The sequence below is a fragment of the Pleurodeles waltl genome, chromosome 4_1 (genome assembly GCF_031143425.1).
Source record: "Pleurodeles waltl isolate 20211129_DDA chromosome 4_1, aPleWal1.hap1.20221129, whole genome shotgun sequence".
Classification (NCBI taxonomy): domain Eukaryota; kingdom Metazoa; phylum Chordata; class Amphibia; order Caudata; family Salamandridae; genus Pleurodeles; species Pleurodeles waltl.
The window spans coordinates 92,134,288-92,148,837 of NC_090442.1; positions in this window are offsets into that span (position 1 = coordinate 92,134,288).

A 14,550-nucleotide genomic window follows, 5' to 3' on the forward strand; every position below is an offset into this window, starting at 1 on the left:
TGGCTGTGAAATAACGTGGACGTTATTTCACTCAGGCTGCAGTGGCAGGCCTGTGTAAGAATTGTCAGAGCTCCCTATGGGTGGCAAAAGAAATGCTGCAGCCCATAGGGATCTCCTGGAACCCCAATACCCTGGGTACCTCAGTACCATATACTAGGGAATTATAAGGGTGTTCCAGTATGCCAATGTGAATTGGTGAAATTGGTCACTAGCCTGTTAGTGACAATTTGGAAAGAAATGAGAGAGCATAACCACTGAGGTTCTGGATAGCAGAGCCTCAGTGAGACAGTTAGTCATAACACAGGTAACACTTTCAGGCACACTTATGAGCACTGGGGCCCTGGCTGGCAGGGTCCCAGTGACACATACAACTAAAACAACATATATACAGTGAAAAATGGGGGTAACATGCCAGGCAAGATGGTACTTTCCTACAGTCATATTTTAAGAAAACGGGTTTGAAAATTTTGCAGCATCAGTTAAAAAAAATAAAGACAGTTTAATACAATATGAACCTTTGTACATTGCATATGTAACCCACAGCCACATAAACCTTTTGAAATCTTAAAAGTGGGTACTCCAGGTGGGTGACCATAAAGAGAATGGAGCTTGATGCTACATTTTTAAATTATTATTTTCGGGTTCAAAAGACCATGCAAGTAAGTGAAAGAAATATTAGTTTTTGCAAGATTCACACATTTGTAGAGTTGACTCCCTAAGTCACAATTACTGGAGATCTCTTTCTCTCAAAACTGCCAAACGCGCTCAGCCATCTATCTCTCTAATAATGATCTCATCTTTACATAATGTATAAATTTTAGGATGCTCAGGAGTTTAGGAATTAATTCTAAAATCTCAAAGAATCGTACTAAGGCAAGGGAGAACCAGAATTGTAAACCAGATTCCTTTCTAATAGCTGGGACCATAGCACATTTCAGGAGGGACAGGCAGCAGCCTTCTATCTTCTCCCAGTCTAGGTGACTACTCAACCCAGCACTATCTCCCCATATAAGAATTACAGGAGAAACATTGCTTTTTAAACCAATAATATATGGTGGAGCCAAGGACCTCCATAATCCCGTTTAAATTTCTTTAATCCTCCAATGGTTGAAAGTGCTCTGGCCTTTAATCAATTAATGTACGGAAACCAGGAAAGAACCTTATTGAAAACCTTCCCTGAATACTCGTAGTAGGTAGTTAATTTATTACTTTGACCAGTGGTTCTCAAAGTATGGCCCGCGGGTCACTGGCGGCCTGGCACACCTTCCCTTGTGGACCGCAGATCTTCCCCTGGGGCACCCCCTGCTAAGCACAGAGTGCAGCAGAGAAAGCTGCTCTAGTGGCGTTTTAGGTCTGACCTGTTGTAATCTATCTGTGGACTTTTAACCACGCCCACCGCATGTCCATCACTATCACTCATTCCTGAGCTTGCTTTTCAAAAGTCCTTTGTTATCATTGGTAAATGCTTACGTTTGTCGCTCCTTGCGACAGTTATGTTACCGCTTTGGCCATCAACCCTGTTACATGGATAGCTGCACGTTTCCGGACACGTTTCACTGCGAGCGAACTTCTTTTTCCTTTTGTGTCTCTCCTTCACGCTCATGCTCATGGCAGCCATGGCGCTTTGAATCTGCTTGCTTATGTCAACTGTTTTACTTTTCATTTTCAATGTATGTGGCAAGACAAGTCCAGTTAGGAATTGACAGCGCTAATAGCTCTAACTCGACCAAACACGAGACCCATTGCATTGCAAATGCTTGTTTTTTCTGTTGCTTCTGGTAGTGAGGCAACAACGTTTTATGATTCTGGGCTTGCTTTCTTTAGTCAGTGTAGTTTGTTTTATGAGAAGGACTGGGCTGCTCATAGAACAAGCTGAAGTGACTGTAGAAACAAAGTCCAGAAACAAAAAAACAATGTTGTTAGGCTAAGTTTTTCTGCTGTATTGCTACAGGGCTTTGTTTCTACACCCAGTCTAGCTTGCACTTTCTTCCAGGCAGCCCTACTTATACCTGAAAATTACATTAAAATGTATGGGAACTGTTATTGATAGTATGATGGGAGGGGCCAGTCAGGTAGCTAAAAAAAGCAAAATATTTTGTTAACCAAAATGTGGTCTTTAACCTACATAAAATTGTTTTTAAAATTGAATACAAACACCTAAACGGAACAAGCATTGTCAAAGCTAATAGGTGTCATTTATGACAACTGCTGGCATTGGCAATGATTTTTAGCCATGATGTCTAGCAGCGCAGCTGGAAATGATGTAAACAAAAGGTACTCTGATGTGGCAGTGGCGTCATTTTGTAGGCACACTAACGTGGATGCTTGCACCTCCAAAATAAGCATGTTTTTCTTTCTATTAACCAATCCCAGATGGATTTCTAAGTAAATGTTGTGCGAAATTGCACTTTTTTGATATAGCACTACTTTACAATACTTTATTCCGTTAGTTGAAAATCACCATAAAAGCATATAAAATAACAATAACAATTAACCATGTATTCTATTAGACACATCTTAACTCATTAGTTAAAATCAGTCATCACAGATAAAAAGCCGATAAATTGGAAAATTACAGTATATATCAGAGAAATAAAGCAAAAAAAAAAATGCATTAAAGATTAAAAGACTAATCTACATATATCACTAATAATTACTGGCACTCATGGTAGCATTAGTAGTTTCCTGGTTATTATGACATAGGCAAGGGAGAACGTGATGGCAAAACTAGACTTGACATCTTCAACTTCAGAAATGTATATGCTGGTTTATAGGAAAGTAGGCCTTCGCTTAAGAAAAGGGGTATTAAGTGCTTCTTCCTGCCTTCGTGATAAAACTTACAGAAAAGAACCACATGCAGTGTGGATTGGGATGTTATATTATTACAGGGGCATTTAAAGTCCTTAGATGCCCACTTAGAGCCAGTTGGGAATGCTGCAAGAGGATGAAAAACCTACCTTAATTGTAATAGCTTGGCCGAGGTTTTCCTTGGCTAAGTGCTTCAGAGTCAATTTCAATAATCATGCTATTTCATCTGGGGTCTCCCACAAATTTATGTCATTATCAGCTATAATATATGGGGCCTTTTAATTTCAGATAGCTGGGGTACCTTGGTCCAATAACATATAACTTGCAACCTGTTATAATGTCCCGACGTAAAATAGCTACGTTTTTGGACCAGACCAAGTGCCAGAGTAACAATGCTCTCACTAAAATATTCACTGCTATGGGCTGTAAACCCAGTTCTTGGTGAGTACTAGGGATTGATGCTGGGACTGCTTATATCCTTCTTAAGAATTTACCTGCAGAGTACATGGGGCCTATTCTAAAGAATGGAAGCCCCCTTTCAATGCCTGCTCCTGAGCAGGCGTTAAAAGTGCTGTAATAAATGGCACAAGGAAATCCCATAGATCAGTGGTTCCCAACCTTTTAATTTCTGTGGACCCCCACTTTAATATTAATGGAACCTAGGGACCCCCACTGAATCATCATGGGAATCCGGGGACCCCCGCCTGAGTCATTACTGGAAGCTGGGGACCTAATTTGTCAATATTTGTTAATATATTTAAATTTTCTAGGCTGTCGCGGACCCCCTGAGAAGGCTTCGCGGACCCCCAGGGGTCCCCGGACCACAGGTTGGGAACCACTGCCAAAGATTTCCTTGCACCATATTACTGGCTCCCCTAACGGGGGAATGCCCCCTTTGCATACATTATGCCTGGCGCAGGCATAATGTAGCGCAAAGGGTTACAGCGCAGGGATTTTGGCCTTGTTGGGCCACATTAACGTCAGATGAATTATGTTAATGTGGCGCAAGATGGCACTAGGGGCCTATAAATATGCCCCTAAGTTTGCTTAACTCCTGCTATCAGTGCTTTATTTGTAAAATAATAAGTGCCGGTGTCCAAAAGCACTGCTAAGACACCCGCGGCTGGCGCTAAGAAATGTCAGAGCGTAAATAGCAAAGGTGCACAGTCGCAAATCCACCTCGGTCCTCTTTAATCAACTGCCAGACACTCCCTGCCCCTTTATATCATTCTTACGGGTATCTGCTTTCTCCCTTGGTGGCAGATTTTTTGAATTTCTTTTCCTCTGTCTTTTCGTTTTTGTTTGTTTTCCCTGTTTCCTCGGGAAATGTCGGATGTGGAGAAATAAGTACCAGTCACCAAAAATAAGTGCCGGTGCTGCCCACCGGAAACTAATCTATTGTTGTCACTCGCTGCAAAGGTCATTGTTAGATTATGTTTGTGATGCCCAACTGAATGAGTCTTGCTCCATACTTCAAGGGAGAAGTTTACTGGTCTTGTGCTTAGTCTGTGTGTCAGTAAAAAGGTCCTTATATATGGGACTCCTTCATCTTCGAATGGTGCTATCCCAATCCCTTGAGAAGTCAGTTATTTTTCTGCTGCTAAGATAATTTTCTTGGTTACATTGTAGACAGTGCAGCCTTTGTTATTTTTTTGGAAGTTCACCCCTCAATAAAACCTCCTTGTTTGAAATCACTTGAGAATATGTCCTAGGGAAGGACAGTATTTAAATATCCTCAACAAATGTGATCTATTCAGGGATCTCACCTTCTACTACATAATTCCAATATAAATTACATTTGTGTTCGTCAACGTGACTGTCAGAGCCAATAACCATTGAGTGTTTCAGGCGATGCACGTGCCTTATTTTAAAAACATGCATAGATGATAAATTAAGGATTGCTAAAACTGCTTAACAATCCAGACACTCTTACGCCATTGCCTTTTAATGTTTGTAATCCATCACGGTAATATCAGTGATGGCGCACAATCCAACAAAAGTATTTGTGATGCATTAGAAAGGTTTGCCAGGAGGCATGCAGTTCTCCATCCAGGGAACCCAGGGGTTAGTGATCATGTACTATATTTGATCATTCTAACAGTGCTTATAGTGCTCTAAATCTTCCTCAGTGATGTGTGAGTGATACACAGAAACACAGAAACAACAAATAAACTAGACAGCATTACACATGGTAATGTTCAAAATCCACATTTTAAGACATTCGGGTATTGTAGTGACACGATCATAAAAAAGTGGAGGCAAATTTTGTTGGTACAATTAAAAAGGAATATTTAAAATGAGTGAAACATGTTTTGATCATATTTGGTTATAGTGGTAATGAAGATGTTTTTGAATTGCAGCCACATATATATCTCTCTTCTGCATTCTTTAGACACGTCAAACCACACAACACCTCTACAAGTTCTTTCAAAAAGCACAAAAATCAAGCAGTGTCTTGCAATAGTGAGGAGAGGAGTACACAAGTGATGGGGTTTCATTGTGTCTTCCTTAGCAAATGAGAAAAATCCGACTTACAGTAATAAAGATATGAATTTTAGAAGAATTACTTAAAAATAAAGTTCCTTGAAGTCGATAGCTCCGTCTGGGGCTATCATGGTGTCATGAACAACAAATCCAAAAGTTCAGGCCGACCACGGCATCCGGGCCTGCCCATGGGGCTGCCTAGGGCCTACCTTAGGGGTGACTTACATGTAGTAAAAGGCAGGTTTTGGGCCTGGCAAATGGGTGTACTTGCCAGGTCGAATTGGCAGTTTAAAACTGCGCACACAGACACTGCAGTAGCAGGTCTGAGACATGTTCACAGGGCTACTCATGTGGGTGGCACAATCAGTGCTGCAGGCACACTAGTAGTATTTGACTTACAGGCCCTGGGCATCTCTAGTGCACTTTACTAGGGACTTACTAGTAAATCAAATACGCCAGTCATGGATAAACCAGTCAACAGTACAATTTACACAGGGAGCACTTGCACTTTAGCACTGATCAGTAGTGGTAAAGTGCATAGAGGCAATAAAACAGCAAAAAAAGAGTCCAGAAAACCATAACAACAAGAGGTCATAAGGCAAAAAGACAGGGGGAAACACGCCAAAAGATGCGAGGTCTAACAGAACCCTTTTTATTTTGTGAATTAGTTAGCATCCCGAATTGAAGGTCAACAAAAGTTTGATGTATTGCTATCAGATTGCGGTTGCAAAGCAGTGATACATATGATACTGATTCTGTATCTAGAAGTAGAGCCTAAAACACCCCCTTACAGAAACTGAAGCAGTATCCATTCAGAATCCCAATATAGGAATCCAGCTCCTAAAGTGGGATTAGTGCATCTGATGAAAAAGCATTTTTACTGTTGCGAACGTCGAATTGGAGCATTTACGACCATAAAAACACTTTTGTACATCTAGCCCTAAGTTTGCACGCCTGGTTCCTGCCTCCTTGCTATCCAGACATTGCAAAGATTCAGTGAATAACTCTGCCTGCCCTTTGGATGTGTAGGAGCTGTCCTTTGTCTAAGTGATCTGTGCAATTATTTTTATTATTATATTAATTATATTTATATAGAGCAAACCTACTGCAAGGAGCATCTCACGCTTTACATAGCCTAAGGGTTACATGATGTTATTTTTCTCATTCCAATCTTTGCTGGTATTTTTTCTTTCCTACCCTGCCCCCCTAACATTAGTGACACCCACAAAAGCATCTCTACCAAAGCTGTTAAATCACTGATGCATCAGTCTCTCTGTTCTGTGCAGCCTCCCATATCCACTAACAAAGGCCTTCCTTTATGTGTTATTGTGAGAGAGGACAAACTATGCCACCACCATGGCTCTGAGTTATTGTGTGGGCAAAGAATTTGGATTACAGCAGTATTTCTTCATGTCTGGTGTTTACAGAGTTCATTCCGGGCCAGCACAGTGGCCCACTCCCTCCCCTCTAACTTTTAATTTTTTTCTATACTTTTCATTTGTCACTTTGTCTCTCTCAGGGTCAGAGTTCCCATTCTGCCACACTAGCACTTCCATGTGAGCTGCAAGCTAGGGCGCTGCTTTCAGAATAGAAATGTCTGCCATGACATAACAATGGAAGTCCCCACGTGGCCTCTTGTAGTGTGAGGCTGATTTCAACATTTCTCCCATGGTTGACTTTGGTTGATGAAATGCAATTTTGAAAACTACTATTACCATGATGCACTGGGGCCACAGAGTATGAATGTCGGAGTTTATTTCTAAGCTCCGTGGCCAGGGCAGCGCAGCAAGTGACAGGGTTGATTCTGTGCAGGAAGGGACACCTTCCTGCACCAAAAGAAACATGGAGGCCTTTTCCTCTTTCTGCACAATGCATCACACACAGAAAATAGGAAAAATAAACACATTTTTCTCCTTGTTGCACCTCCCCTCGGAGGCACAAGAATTTGACACATTCCCAAGTATACAATGCCTTGCAAATCTGGGAATGAGGCAAAAACACATGGGTATTGCATCGGAAAACCCACCGCAACGCCTATGGAATGCCTCCCTGATGCAGAATAAGGCAACGCGGCAACTTGCGCTGTATTACATGACACCATAACTACAAGGCCATGAAAAACCACGCAAAGTGGCTTTGCAGGGCTTTGTAGATATGAGCCTGTACAATGCACTGCTGGTGCGTCACAAAAAGTGATGCATCGGCAACACACAGGGCTTGTATATAAGCCCCGTAGGCTTTGCTAACCAGCAGGCATCCATGTAGCTCATATTCAGGGGTATGGATGGGTTTTACAATGAAGGACAAAAGACCATATCCATACAAGGAGCATCGGTAATCTGGCACATCTCTCAACTAATGTCAGTGCCACCTATTGTCCCTCTGCCCACAGCCTGGCATGAGGTGTAACCGCAACACTTGGATGATGGGGTACAGCTGGGGTCTTTTGGTGACATATATACAAAGGCATGAGGGTGATCCAGTGGAATTACAGGCTCTGGAGTCCACTGGGTGACAATTTCAGGATAAGGCAAAGTGGTCCACAATGCTTACTTTGTAAAAAAGAAAATACCTGCAGGTGCCCAAAATTTTCATTGGAACCTTTCCTGGACACCCTTGACAGCTTTATTGCAGCGAGCAAAGCAAGCAAACCTGGCTTCCTTCTGAGTAATTCAAGGGGTCAGAGGGTGTGTTGGGATAAATATTAATGAATGAGGTCAAATACTACATTATCCAGCACAATTTGCACGTAATTTTTTTTTTTTTTTTTTACTTTGGTTCCTGTGGAATGGCAGCATTGCAAAAACAAGTGATCTGGTTTCGATGGGGCCAAGACCCTGTCACAGCATAACAGTAACAATAGATTGTGGAAGCACTGAGGGTGTAGGGGTGGAAGGTGTGAGGGTAGCGAGAGGGACATTTACTTGAGAGTGAGAGACAGATGGTGCTGCTAGGAAGTAATGTGCTTGTGATGAAGGTCCAAGCTTGGATTCCTCTCAGCCACAGATGGCAGCACAGAAGTGCTGTAGAATGGTTTCTAGACTCCAGTGGCAGTTGGTGACATGTTAAAACGGAGGGGTGCAAAACAAACATTTATATTTAAAAATTGTTTCTCTTACCTTACACTGCCAGCAGCATATCCCCAATGTTCTGCAGCAGGTCCTCAAAGTTGCTGACTCCAGACTCCAGTCCAAGCGCAAGGGCACACAGCCAACTCCTTTATCCAATCAAGATGTTTCTCTCATGGTGTTAAGCAGCTTGAGTGAAGCATCTGGATTGGCTGGAGCAGGTTACCCCAGTGCTCAAAAAAGCACTGTAGGCCTGTGCCTGCTCTCCAACCCAGTTGTCTAAGATACCTGGGTTGTTTGAATTGTGCATCTCGGTCTGGCCAAACCAACATGCGCACTTCAAATTGAAGTGCCACTCCTCACTGCTGCCAGTCAGCAGCAGTGACGCACTGGCCCCGCCCTCACACTCCATTTGCTGGCAGAAAGTCAAAAATAAAATGGTAATAAAATAGTTTTATTACCATTTATTTTTTTACCATTCCTACGCAACAGTGTGGTGGGGTGACGCTCCTCAGCTCCTATGGAGGAACCGCTGCAGCTAGACTCAGCATGATGGGGAACTGAGAGTTTGACCAACAGCATTTCTACTGGCATTTCTATCGGAGTGCCCTGTCTGCCAAGCTCTAATAAGCCCTTTTGAATGTATATGCAAGAAATTCTGCAAGATCTGTGTATCATTGAATCAGTGTAGTAATACAGTTACTTTGGAGACCCTACCAGAGGAGTGAAGATTAGTGGTACACCCATGCAACATGAAGGTACCATGGATCCACATGCTTGAACAGCAAAATACCCAGGGCCAAATGTATCAATGTTTTGTGTCGCCCTTGAGCCATCCAAGGCAAAGCAAGGGCGATTCAAAACCTAGATTCGGGTTTACCAAGCCATGCAATCCACCCCAGCTTAGTAAATTTGCTGTAATGCATGCAGAGGTTGCTGCCTTGCGTTACACTGCATAGTGAGGGTGTTACATAGGTAGAGTGTGGGTGTACCCATGTATTCTGACACATTTCCAGATTTACCAACACTGATAAACCTGAGAATGCATAAATAATTGTACCCCTTCCCACCTGAGGCGCAACAAACAGAACTAGAGTTATTTATCCTCATTGTTTCCTCTAAGTGTGCTGCATTCTGCAGCAGACTTAGGAAGAGGAAAAGGCCACTGTGAATTGTGTTTGTGCAGGAAGGTGCCTCTTCCTGCATAAAACCAATCCTGCCTGCAACGCCGGCACTCTTGCACCATGGCGCCAGCCCAAGGAGAGGACTGAAATCAGCCATATGATGTTAAAAATGATGCATTTGTGCCCTCTTCCTTTCACGCATCTTAGCGATTCAAGGTGCCTTGCTGCACGATAACTTGATAAAGCAGCCCTCCAGCTTGGAAGTGTTCAGACACAGGCCAGCAATTTCCATTCACACACATGCAGAAGCCAGTCCATAACCATTTAACATCATTTGACAGCAAACATCTGTACAACAGTGTTCCAACTGCAGGTAATAAATGCCATCAGGGCCCCAATGGTAATAAAGTACACCTCACAGAACAGCTGTGGTCAAAGACATGTGGGAAGACACTTACATATGAGGGGCCTGGTCTACAATGAAGGCAGGGATCCATTGCAGAGTTTCACATTTCAAACCTGCATGGCTCTGCAGTGCAGCAATATGCGGTGACTGACTGTAAAGGCAGCACACAAATCAAGCATTATTATCACATGGGATGCAAGCTCAGCTACTGCCCATCCTCTCTTCCTTCATGTGAAAGAGAGCGCTAAGGCTTTCATTATGATTCATTCAATGTTTGTCATAGCTAAATGATAGCCAGCTAATCTAAGCCAAGCAAACATGTTGTATTTTTACATTTGAACACCACACATGCACCCAACACAGCTGGGATAAACTGGATTATGAGATTTTGCAGGACTCCCCAAACTTGTCACCTACAGAAGCACCAAACAGACATTTTACCAAGTGAACACTTCATGCTTATCCAATAGAAAATGCACACTTTTGACTTCAGTGCCATTCCCAGCATTAGTACTCATAGACTACCACAAAGGAACACACCAGACAGCCATCATGGTGTTGTGTACTGCTCCAGCCACTTTGAGATATCCCACAAACATTAAAAAGAACATCCTGCTTTCAGCCTTTTACTGGCAACACAGACACACCAACAGCACTGCCCACTGAGTAGATAGCGGCATCAAAAACACGAAATGTACATCACACATATTCAGGCCCACTGGAAAAATAAGTTGAGGAGGACTAAATTATATTGTAGGGGTCACTAAATCATGCAGCAACAAAAGGCACATTATGAGGTATAATGCAGCCCCATGTTGGTATAGTATTAGCTCATGTTTTTGTCATCTGACACTATCTGGGGAAAGGTTTCACCTCATCAGTACCGGTTTGACACCCAAATACAGTAATAAGCAACAAAAAGGTGGCTAGACAACCTTTGTGAAGGGGTTTCAACTGATCAGCAACACATGCTGCCCCATTTTTAGTATCGTTTGAAGTTTTTGAGCTGGAAACCTATTTTTAAAAAATCCACAGATTAGGCAGCACATGATGGATTATGTGGCAAATGCCGCAAGTTGATATCAATGCTGAAAATGAAGCAGCCACAAAATCTCATAATTCCTGTGGCCCTCACATACTTCATAGTACAGACATGACTTCCTAAAGTAACATCAATTTCTTGCACTAACGTCAAGGCGATGGGAACATTCCCACACTAAGAGATGCAGAGGTCGCCAAAAAACCATACAGCCATTGCTCAAAGAAAGCAACATTGTAAGTCAGCAATGCAGAAGGATCAATGAGAGTCCTCTAGCAAATTAACCAACTACTTGGACTCACTTGGACTCACACCACGCAGGTTACACTCCACAGTCCTGTAAATGGACTAGAAGGTAACACCCAAGACTTACCACAGGGCGCTTCAGGCTTTGCCGCAATGATAACCTTAGCATGTGTGTGGAAGCGTTGGACCTGTCAGCTTTAGGGTGGTCTTCCCCCAAACAGTTTGCCTTACTCTTCCAGTTTTGTTCGCCTTAGGACTCTGTGCACTTTATCACTGCTAACTAAGTGCTAAGGTGCATACACTCACTCCCTAAAACATGGTAACACAGGCTTAAACAGAATTGGCACATTAATTTACTTGTAAGTCCCTAGTAAAGTGGTACTACATCTACCCAGGGCCTGTAAATTAAATACTACTAGTAGGCTTGCAGCACTGATTGTGTTACCAACTTAAGTAGCCCATGAAACATGTCTCAGGTATGCCATTGCAGCCTGTGAGTGAATGAATGAACGAGCGAATATGGGCCCTGCACGCCCAGGAGCTTAATTTGAAAACTATTCCACGCTTGTGCAGTTTGAACCATAAAGGAGGAGCCTCCTCTCCTTACCTGCAACCATCATCTGTCGAACATTGGAAGAATGCAGCAGTCTTGTTGGCCAGTATTGCTGCAGCTTAGCTGAAATATATTGTGGGCCCTATCATAAAAAGCTTGATGGGCTAAAACCAGTCTTGAACAAAATTATTTTCTGACTATCAACCAGTTTAGCTCTGCCAGATGAGTGGAGATGGGGGGCTGTTGTGACAGTCTAAATAGAAGGTGAGCAGCCATGTTCAGGACAACGTGTTAAGACTGGAGAAGATAACCCAAGAGGCCAGGTTAAAGCATTGGCATAGTCCAACCACGAGACAATCAAAGCCTGAACTACAGAACTCTGAACCTCTCATAGAAGTAGAACCAAGACCTTTTGTAAAGCTTTTATATTTTCAAAACTAGCTTTCTCTACCAAGGAAACATGAGCCTTAGAAGAAAAGTGACGATCAAATTGAATGCCCAGGTTCCTGGTGATATTCACTGGAGGGGAAAGTGCCAGAGTCTTCTAAGGCCAGCTCCTCTCCCATCCTGGAACAGGGTCTGGACCAAATAACATTTCTGTTCTCACTGGATTCCACTACAGATTATTTGTTCTCAATCATTTCATCACCTCATGCAAACCGGGAAAATCTCCTTCACTGTTGAAGTTTTAAGCTGCCATTTAACCTCAGGGGTGTGGAATTTAATTAAATATCTACTTGTCCACAGGACGGGTTGCTTCTTAAATCTACTTGTCCGGTAAAAAAATCTACTTGTCCCTTTGGTGCCATGAAATGCGGCAACAAATTAGGTAGCAATCTCATTATGTAAGAGCTCTAATGATAGCCTCTCTGATTATGCCAGGACTATTACTATAGTAGGGCTTGAATACCTGCAATTTCAATCCCTACTATAGCAATTTCCTTATTTTTCCACCTTTCCACAGATCTACATACTGGTGCTGGAGGAAGCAGTAAGTAACAGTTCCATGGCTGGAATGCCTTTGAGCCTGCAAACCTACTAACTTGCATGTTTTAAGGATTTTCACCAGCTCTTCTCTAATCTTTTCCCATAATGAGAAAGGTTAGAAATGTACTCCTGTCAATGGCAGAAGTAGAAGTTCTTCCAGGGTTGGGAAAAAGTGGTTAAGGGGTACGCTCAATAGATTTTCATATGAGCAAATCTACACATGCATATTTGCTGATGCTAAAATACAGTTCACAAATATTTTCTAGAAGTACGAGTTCCTGGTCTACTTCTGTAAGCTCTTGTGAATTCATGAAAGCCACTGATTCAAGGACATTGGACCATTAGTGCACTTTTGTAACTTTCTTTAAGAATTGGGTCCTTAATTAAGTGTAGCATTAACAAAGACATTTTGCTTTTATTAAACTTCTGTTTCTCTATCTGTAGGCTGGGTTTACTTTAAGTGATCGCATTTTGCTCTTCCACAAGGAGCATAATGGCACACAAAATAGTTTTGTTCAGTGCCAAGAACCACTGTGGCAATCAGTGGTGTAACAAAACTGGAGGGCCCCCCCCTGCAGAGAACATCGAGCCCCCCCGACTCACTCAGGGCAGGTGCTGAGATGATGGGGCCCCCTGGAGTGGGACAGCGGGCCTTTGTTACGTCACTGGTGGCAATGTGTACTTTTTAAGACCAAACATTTATTTTCTTTTTGCCACTGTTTGTTACAATGGTGAGGCCCCTCCAACTCCCACAACAATAACGTGTTACAAAAGCCATGTCAAAACAAGACACGCATTGACGAAAACCAAAAGACTCACAAAAAATGTTGGATCTGTTAGCCTAGCCAGTGCTTGTTTATTTTCATGCTTCCCATAATCTTGTTGAAAATGGTTACACTGATTTTCCATTAGGAGTAGTTTTTGGAAATACTAGCATGCATCAAAAAATTTTACTAAATGACGCTTCAAAGCACTTTTCAAAGTAGCGCAACTTTTTTTACTCCTTGCTTTTTTTTCTAAACATTTTATTTTATAAGCAAAGAATCATCACTCTTGCTTACACGCTTCTGCAAACATTTACATCTACTCAGAGAGCTTTTTTTTTTTTTTACTGGAACCACTGTCAGTAGTGCAGTGTGACCTTAAAAAGGTTATTTACTGCACACACCCTAATAATGAAATCTTTTAATTAATGAACCATTTATACAAGTTCAAACAGCATTCACATATGGACACATAGTACCTCAACTGCAGACAGTTCCCCTCTCTGTAACCTGGCAGCGAAAGGGTCTGTGCTGTAGAAGGTTGGGCCTACTTGTCCCAGACAATATCAACATGAAAACTTGTTGTCCTTGACCCCAAACAATATGTCCCAGGTGTCAGGAATTCCACATCCCTTTAACCTAGCAAGATAAACTGCCTGCTAGGCCTACCCTTCCTTTTTAATATATGCAGGTTACCCCTATGGAAGACCGTACATAGTCCAGGGCAGGATGCAGTGTATTTAAAAGGTTAAAAACGTGCTTTTAAGTTTTGCATGTCTTGGTAGTAAAAAACTCTTAAATAATTTTTTTACACCTACAAGGCCTTTCTCTGCCATAGGGTACCATTGAGTTACCTTATTACATTTAATAAGTGCTAACTCAATTGGGAGCAGATAGGAAGGTCGAGTTTAGTATCTGAAGAATTGTAATTTAAACGCTGTTTAATGGTAAAGTAAGATTTTAAGTGGCAATTCTGAAAATGCTACTTCTAGAAAGTTAGCATTTTCTTGTCCCAACCATTTGGTGCCTGCAGCCTGTATCCTGGGTCACGTGACTAGGTGTAGCAGGCAG